The sequence below is a fragment of the Helianthus annuus genome, chromosome 15 (assembly GCF_002127325.2).
Source record: "Helianthus annuus cultivar XRQ/B chromosome 15, HanXRQr2.0-SUNRISE, whole genome shotgun sequence".
NCBI classification, from domain to species: domain Eukaryota; kingdom Viridiplantae; phylum Streptophyta; class Magnoliopsida; order Asterales; family Asteraceae; genus Helianthus; species Helianthus annuus.
In genome coordinates, this window is record NC_035447.2 from 133,046,505 (window position 1) to 133,052,542 (window position 6,038).

Sequence of the window (6,038 nt, forward strand, 5' to 3'; positions counted from 1 at the left end):
TGGTCTGGTATCACATTTAGTGGATAAAGGCAATTAAGGCTAGTTCTTTTAGATCTTTGGTCAAGAGTTCGAGCCCGAGCCACTCTGGGTTTTAGTCCACCGTGCGTTACGCTAGAGAGATTCTCTCTTGTGGCAGCACAAACCCCTGACACTGGAAGTGGGTGGTATGGTTTCCGGGGGAACTTCGTTAGCCAAACTTTGACGTGAGCGTGGACCCGGTTAAGACAACATAGTTTAGCCAGAGTGAGGTTATGACCCTCTGTTTGTGAGGGTATCTCTCTCAACGTGTTAAGATTCTCACGGTTCATAAAAAAAATATTCATATCCATTAAGCGCTCTGGCTCCGAGGCACATTTGCCAGGCCCTATAGATCTTATTCCCTACATACCTTACGATCTACAAGCTCCATGACGTACATCATTGGTTACGATATTATTATACTTGTGCAGTGAATATCATCCTTACACTACTACAAAATAGAGCATAAGACGGTGTTCAATATTTGGTTTAGACGGTGTTATTAAAATAACACCGTCTTAAAATCAATTCCTCACATGACCGTTGTGCAAATCCAATTAAAATATTCAAAAAAAATCCATAAAACACCGTCTTATGCTTCAACACCGTCTTATGGTTACATACGCACCCTTTAGACGGTGTTCCCTTTCAACACCGTCTTATATGCTCATGCTTTAGACGGTGTTATTTTAATAACCCCGTCTTAAAATCAAATCCTCACATGACCGTTACACCAACCCAATTAAAATAATCAACAAAATTCCATACAACACCGTCTTATGCTTAAACCCCGTCTTATGTGTACATAGCACCCTTTAGACGGTGTTACCTTTGAACACCGTCTTATATACTATCAAATTCAAATCGCAGACTCTTCAACAACCCACCAAATCTTCATCTTTCTTCCAACTTTCTCACCTTCTTCATTCTCTCATCTTCTTCATCCAACTTTCTCACCTTCTTCACTTAATTTCATCATTAAGAAGCTTTTAAAGCTTTAAGGTTAGTTTCTTTTTTCTTTACATATGTTACTTAATGTTTTTTAGTTTTATAAATAGTTTTAAATGTGTTTAGTTATATGTTTTTTTTTTGTTAGAAATTGAAGTTGTCTTTTGTTTTTCTAAGGCATTAATGTATTTTATATGTGTTTAACATTGTTATAATTTATTTTCAGTGATATATGAAAATTTTCTATCTTAATTTACATATAGATGTTATATATTTACATTTACATATATGTATATATATATATTTAGGTAACCCTTTAGAATTACCCGTCCAAAATTTATCTAATAGAGATAAATTTTGGATTGTCCCGTTCGGGACTGCTTTTTGAATATTCTATCTCATTTAGGATATGTATACATTTTAACGAACTGTCATTTAAGAAAAGATCGGTTGGTATTTCCTCTACTCTCACGGGTTTGCGGTTTTTCGCATACTTGGGGAGTTAAGGGGAAATGCTGCCGATTTTTTCTTAAATGTCGTCTCGTTAAAATGTGTACTTCTGAGATAGAATATTCAAAAAGTGGGTTAGGATTCACCTCCTTAGAAAACCGGTTTACATCATACGTATACGCTCATATCATTTTTTTGTTTATTTGAATTTTCAGATGGATCGCGATTGGATGTACTACCGAAATCGTACAGATGAAATATATATAATGGGTGTTCAAAGTTTTCTTAAGGCCGCCGAAGCTCATCGCGTGAATATGGGAGATCGATTAATATTTTGTCCCTGTGCATCGTGTACAAATTTTCAAAAATTTGATATCAAAGAAATAAACTTTCATTTGTTTAGATATGGTTTTATGCCTGGATATACTTGTTGGTCAAAGCATGGGGAATCTCTTGCTAATCGTAGCACATCGTCTTTCAAAATAGACAATGACAAAAAGGATAATAAAGAACAATATATTGATCACGAAAAATTCACTTTAAATGACGACAAAGACAACTTCAATGACATGTATAATGATTTAGAGACTAATATTGGTGATGATGAGCAAGAAAAATTAAGAAAATTACTTGAAGATGAGGAAAAACCGTTATATGCTGGTTGTAAGAAATACTCGAAACTAAGTGCTGTTTTGAGATTGTCTACCCTAAAGTCAACACACGGATGGAGTGATAAGAGTTTCACAGATTTATTAGTGTTATTAAATGACATGCTTCCAGAAGGCAATGAGTTACCACTTTCGTTATACCAAGCAAAAAAAATGTTGTGCCCGATGGGATTGGAAGTTGAAAGAATACATGCATGTCCAAATGATTGTATGTTGTATAGAAACGAGTTCAAAAATGATCATACATGTTTTAACTGTGGCGCATCAAGGTATAAGCGTAAAAGCAATACAGATGAAGTTGACGATGATGTGACAAAAAATGGACCACCAGCTAAAATGTTGTGGTATTTTCCTATTATACCAAGACTGAAACGATTATTTGCAAACGAGAAGGAATCAAAATTGTTGCGTTGGCATTCAGATGACCGTATAAATGATGGAAAACTAAGACATGTGGCAGATTCACCTCAGTGGAGAACTATTGATTATATGTATCCTGATTTTGGTAACGAGATCAGAAACATACGGTTTGGGCTTAGTTCGGACGGGATCAACCCTTTTGGAAACATGAGTAGCCGTCATAGTACGTGGCCGGTTCTTCTTTGCATCTATAACCTTCCACCGTGGTTATGCATGAAAAAAAAATACATAATGATGTCGTTGTTGATTCAAGGTCCGAAACAACCTGGTAATGACATTGATGTTTATTTGTCTCCACTGATAGATGACCTTAAAACGCTATATAGGATGGAGATCATTTCAGAACTCATAAAGTTTTTCAGAATTTTAAGAAGTGATCAAGATTAATTGATCAATTGTTTAAGTTAATAATGGCATTATTGTAATTAAAGGAATTGTGAGTGACATTTTAATAGCTGAAAAGGGTGTTTTAGGAAAAGTAAAACAAATCAGTTGCTAATTTATCTCCATCTTTCTCTAACTTAAAATTCGATAGTATCTTTAATTTAATGTTTTAGTAGCTGAAAAGCGTATTATTGTAATTAAAGGAATTGTGAGTGTCATTTTAATAGTTGAAACGGATTGTTTGATATTTTAGGTTATGAAGCCTGTTGTTCAAAAGTCCCAAACGGAACAACCAAAGCCGAAAAAAGCTATGGCAACAAAAAACAAGTCCAAAGGCAAACGAAAACAGGTTCAAGCTAAATTGACATATCAAGAAAGACAAGCCAAAAAAGTGAAGTTGCATTTGCAATTGATCGAACTAAGACCCGAATGGCATAAGAAGATGGTTGGTCGACTAGGTGGACACATCGGGAACGACTGGGCTACTACACTTCCATATTCAGCTGCTCCTGAGAATATGTTTCCTAGCCAAAGTGGTACCTATATTGAGGTTGAATCAATGTTAGCATTATTTGTCAAAGACTGGGTTGATCTCACCATTGTGTTTTGGTTTACATGGTAAGTTGTTATCACTATAATATTGTATAGATATAACTGAATTTATTAAGTTTTATATATTTTATTCTTGTTTTCAGGTACTTTTATAAGGAGTCAAAGGATAAAAAAGGCAACCGATGCGCCTTTTTAAATGTGAACTCAATCACAGGTGATATGTGCAAAAGAAATCCTAGAGAGGTTGAAGATCACATTTTAAGTTTAGCGACTCATCATATCGATAAAGATTTCATTCTTGCACCGCATTTGGCTGAGTAAGTTTCTTTTAGTTAACTTTCTTTTATTTTATTACTATGATTCACATAACTATTCTATAACGCTAATTTTGTAGCGACCATTGGTCTTTGTTCATCATCGCCCAACACACAAGACATGTGTATATTTTGGATTCAACAAAGATAAAAGGCGAAAAGAATGCTTCTAACTATCGTCTTTCAAGCCTAATTGCTACCGCCTTAGGATCCGAGTTCAACTACACAATGGTTGATGTATGTGTGTTTGCTATTTCTAAGTTGTTTGATTTTCTTTACTTTTAAATAATAATTTGTTAATTTATTTACAGTGTAAGCAACAAAAGGGTGGATGGGAATGCGGCTACATGGTTCTCCAACATATGTTTGACTTTGTCAATTTGTATCAAAACCAGTTTCCCGATGAAGTAAGTAAAATATACTTGTTTATCAATTTATTACTTAACTGTTTATTTTTTTTTAAAACTTAGAAGGTTCAGATGTATATAACATGTAAATATATACAAAGCTTTATTGCCGATGTTATTACCGATTTTTCTCTTTGCCTTTAGATTTAGTCTAATTTGTAATAACTCTTTCTATCTATTTTTATTTTAGATGTGGCACGACACGAGAGAGGCAACGGATAATGAGATAGATGTTTTGTTGATGACGTTGATGCCGAAGTTTTTTAGGGAGTTAGGTATTTCGTTAGATTAGCGTATGTAGTTTACTTATGCAATTTAACGTAGCTTGTTATGTATTCACAAATGATTGCAATTTGACGGTTTATTTCCGAATTGGATGTCTACGGGTTTATTTTTGATTTGAATATGAATTATTTTGGTTTGATTTGAAAATGTTCCATTGGTGTATGTATATAGCTTGATGTATTTCCTGGAAAACCTTGTATATGTTTTTTTTCCAGCAAGCAAATATATTTCTAGCAAATGTATTTCTGGAAAATGATCTCTGAACACCGTCTAATAAGACTTGAGGTATAAGCCGGTGTTCAAACTCTTAACACCGTCTAATAAGACTTGAGGTATAAGCCGGTGTTCAAACTCTGAACACCGTCTAATAAGACTTGAGGTATAAGCCGGTGTTCAGACTACGAACACCGTCTAATAAGTCATGAATTTTAAGCCGGTGTTAAAACTGAACACCGTCTAAAAAGATATGATTTTAAACCAGTGTGGTTTAAGACGGTGTTGAAAACACCGTCTTAAAACCCATTTCATCCCGTCTTATGCTCTATTTTGTAGTAGTGTTATGATTACCATATTATTATACTTGTGCACTGAATATCATCTTTATGATATGGCATGTCATGTTCTTTTCTTACATTCATTGTGGGATTACATCAATATTCGTATAGTCGGCTATATTCATTTGTATTTATTGTCTAATGTGTCCCTTTGTTTGCTTTCACGTATTCTATAAGCAATATTTGATTTATTGTTTAATTGTTTCGCTTGAATTTTTTATAAGCTAACTTACAAAATTACTACTTTTACTCCTAATCTACACTATAAAACTAATACCCTCAACCTTTAGAGATGGAATACATTTTTTACATATCTTGATACCGCTAAGTTACAACCCATATGATGCTAGAATACTTAATTAAAAAAATTATCGTGTTTCTTAATTTCAACCATTTTATTTTATTACTTTTAAAATGTTTTATTATAGCCAAATCATATGAGTGAGTGATTTAACTATAATAAAACACTAGGTTATAACCTTACGTATTACACGGGTTAAGTAAACAAATTTTATATACAAAATAATAAAACAATATATCTTTAAAACCCCTTTATTGCACGGGTTAAATAAATGTAATTTTATATATTAAATAATAAAAAGTTATATCTATAAGAACCATATGTGTTGTATGGGTTGAATAAATGTAATTTTATATATCAAATAATAAAAAAAGTTATATCTTTAAAAGCATGTGTATTACACGGGTTGAATAAATGTAATATTGTTTACCAAATAATAAAAAAAGTTATATATTAAAAAACCCCCTGTGTATTACACGGGTTGAATTAATATGATTTTATATACCAAATAAAAAAATTTATATTTAAAAAAAACTAACGAATATACTCGGTACGCGATAGATATGGTGATTGCGGAGATGATTATTAAAAAGAAGATACAATGGTTAAATATGTCATTTAAGAAGCAAATAAGCAGCCATTTAAGTGAGAAAATATAAATTATATTTAAAAAACATGTAATAAATCTAATTATATATAAAAAAATAATATTGAAAGTTATATACAATTTGTTTATA

At 32.6% G+C, this 6,038-nt stretch overlaps 2 long non-coding RNA genes across 2 annotated transcripts; both read left to right on the top strand.

The window, feature by feature from the left end:
- Positions 1-473: 473 nt before the first annotated feature.
- Positions 474-1,818, top strand: LOC118487406. The gene is made up of 2 exons (XR_004881771.1): positions 474-1,020; positions 1,632-1,818. It is a non-coding gene; the product is annotated as an uncharacterized LOC118487406 (long non-coding RNA).
- Positions 1,819-3,724: 1,906 nt separating this feature from the next.
- On the top strand, positions 3,725-4,569 carry LOC110902164. Its single transcript, XR_004881772.1, has 3 exons — positions 3,725-3,991; positions 4,066-4,161; positions 4,352-4,569. It is a non-coding gene; the product is annotated as an uncharacterized LOC110902164 (long non-coding RNA).
- Positions 4,570-6,038: the final 1,469 nt, after the last annotated feature.